Here is a 2,998-nt window from a genome sequence, read left to right as displayed (position 1 = left end):
ATGCTTTGAGGTGGCAAAGGAAGTTATCAAAGGACAAGCTGGTTACACCCTTCACTCTGACTGTGCTTGTAATCACAGCCATGATGCCCGTTTTCCAGTCCAGTTGACAACTTCTGTCCATCCATATCTTTTTATATTGACCCTTTCATGTGTAGCAATAAATATTAGAATGGTTTTCAAATCTGCTGATGACAGGTCTGTAAAAAGCAATAACTAGGGTAGGTGCAGATGCTCCCAAAGCCCTGAAAAGATCCATTCAAAGTTACTCTACTGACAACGCACTGACTTATCCAACGTAATAAAGAAGTCTATATAAAATTTAATAGTCATCAGCATAAAAGGCCATAAGACTTGAAAAGTAAGACTGTGTTGATAATGCTAAATTAAATTGATAACCCAAGCCAGGAAAGTGGCCCAAAGCCTAAGCTCACACTTACGATTCTTCCGTTTAATAAGTCTGTAAATGTTTAACACAACGAGTAAAAGCAATAAACAGCGCAGCGGCCTTGCTTGGCTGCATTTCGGCAAACAAGAGCCCAGGTCCCTCGCCGTCTCACTACTCCACCTCTGGTTTTGTTTCCTCTTGAGCCTCTATTGCTACTGATGCCGCGGGTGGATCTTCAGCCAAGGCTTTCACTCATGCTGAAGCGGCGAAGAGGAAAGAGAGCCAGGAAGAACGTGAGAAGATAGACACGTGGTCGGCTCCTGCGGCGACAAAACTGACACCGAAAGACATATCTGTGAAAGTGGAAAGGAAAAGGCGGATGCAGAGCCTCTGAGAGCACGCACTTTGACCTTTAGAGGATTTGGATTTCACTTCTGGTGGACTTTGGATGAGCTCCCTAATCCTGCTTAGCGTAGGCTCTCTGGATTGTAAATGGAGATAACAAAGGTTACCACCCTCTAGAGTTATTACGTCACACTAGAGGATATATGCAAACACCACCGACAGCATTCGAAAAGCTAGTTGATAATAAATCATGGGTGCTATCAATATAAAAATGTGTTTGTTTAAAAAACTCAAAGTCGCTTTAGTAATGAATGCTTCCCCGTTCATTATTCAGTAACAACCTTGACCCTAAAAAAAGAGCTATATTGGCAGCAGCTCTTTTTTTTTTTTTTTTTTTTTTTTTTCCTTTTTCTTTTTTTTCGGAGCTGGGGACCGAACCCAGGGCCTTGCGCTTGCTAGGCAAGCGCTCTACCACTGAGCTAAATCCCCAACCCGGCAGCAGCTCTTGTAAGCTAAGAAGAGTCATGGTTTAGACAAAATGGTAATGTCTGTCTTTGATGACCAGAGCTGATTCAAATTTGGTCCCTCTCTGTCTCTTTGTCTCTGTCTCTCTCTCTCTCTCCACCTCTCTCTATTCCCCCCTTCTCTCTTATTTTATTTCTTTCTTCATCTCTCTCTTGCTCTCCCCTCTCTTTTCTCTTATTTATTTTTATGCGTGTATGTAATGGGGGAAACTCATTTGACACAACACACATGTAGAGGTCAGAGGACAGCTTGGCTGTCAGTGTTCATCTTCCACCTTGTTTAAGGCACTGTCTCTTGTTCACTGTTGTGTGTGCCACACCAGCTGGCCCACGAACTCCGGGAGATACTTCTCACTTTGTCTCCCATTTCACAATAAGTAAGCTGGGACAATAGGCACATGCTCCCACACTCAGTTTTACATGCGTTCTGGGGATCTGAAGCATCCTTATATGCTCCCTTTATCCACTGAGTCTCTTACAGACACTCGGGAAGCATCTTCCACTGAGCTACACATCCTAGCAGAAACATAGTTTGCGTTAGATTTAGTTTTGTGGCAGGGTCTCACTACTTTGCTGATGGTTCTCTCAAACTAGTAGGATAAAGAGATCCTCTTGCCTCAGGCTCCAAAGTAGCTGTGACTAGAAGGCACTTTCCATTACAGAAAACAGAAGATTCGCTTTCTCCATAATTCAGAAGTTTAAGATAAGAGGGTTGCCCTGGGACTAGCCTGGGCTACCTAGCAAGTTCAAGCCAGCAAGGAACATAGATAGATAGATAGATAGATAGATAGATAGATAGATAGATAGATAGATAGATAGATAGATAGAGATAGAGATAGAGATAGAGATAGAGATCCAGTCCAGACACTGTTTCAAAAGTCAAAAGACGTAACTTTATAGTTATGGAAAGCAATGGGTGTTAAGAATCAAAGACAGTTCTGGGCTGGAGAGATGGCTCAGTGGTTAAGAGCACCAACTGCTCTTCCAGAGGTCCTGAGTTCAACTCCCAGCAACCACATGGTGGCTCACAACCATCTGTAATGGGATCTGATGCCCTTGCTAGTATGTCTGAAGACACAGTGTACTCACATACATTAAATAAATACATCTTTTAAAAAAAAAAAGAATCAAAGACAGTTTCTAAGATCCTAATATAAACAGGTACTAAATGATGGGCCCACATACAAGATATGGGGAAATGCAAGTGCTGAGTTTCAGATATAGCATTCATTAGAGGAACCAAAAGAAGCCAATGAGAAGCAGGTTCTAGATATTTGTAGGATCCTACAAAGAGTTCTGGACTAGGGACAGACATCCTGAACTAATTTCTGCAGAGGTATATTCAAACCTCATTGTAATTCTCAGTTTTGTCCTCTGTGTGTGTGTGTGTGTGTGTGTGTGTGTGTGTGTGATGCTAAAGACTGAACTCAGCATAGTGCAAACCAGGTCAGTGCTCTCCACTGAACTGTATCCACAGCCCTCCTTTTACTTTTGACTTTGACACAAGGTCTGGCTAAGTTGCCAGTCTGCCTCTGAATTCATTTTGCAGCTCAGGTAGGCCTTGAACTTGTGACCCCTGAAGGAGTGGGGTTTCCAAGCCTGGAGTCACTATACCCAGCTTTGGTAGTAGTTCACTTTCAAAGCTTCTCAGGAAATTCTAATGTGCAGCCGAGGGTGAGAAACACGATAGAAGGGAAGGAAATAGTGTCGCTGTTTAAAATCCCAGAAGAGGAGGCGAGAGGAC

The 2,998-nt window shown here is 42.9% G+C and overlaps 1 long non-coding RNA gene across 1 annotated transcript; it reads right to left on the bottom strand.

The window, feature by feature from the left end:
• Nucleotides 1-427: 427 nt before the first annotated feature.
• Nucleotides 428-879, bottom strand: LOC134486287 (uncharacterized). The gene is made up of 2 exons (XR_015684947.1): nucleotides 790-879; nucleotides 428-642 (listed from the first exon to the last, which is right to left on the bottom strand). It is a non-coding gene; the product is annotated as an uncharacterized LOC134486287 (long non-coding RNA).
• Nucleotides 880-2,998: the final 2,119 nt, after the last annotated feature.

This window comes from Rattus norvegicus, chromosome 3, assembly GCF_021556685.1.
Source record: "Rattus norvegicus strain SHRSP/BbbUtx chromosome 3, alternate assembly SHRSP_T2T, whole genome shotgun sequence".
NCBI lineage: Eukaryota > Metazoa > Chordata > Mammalia > Rodentia > Muridae > Rattus > Rattus norvegicus.
This window is presented reverse-complemented; position numbering and strand designations above follow the sequence as displayed.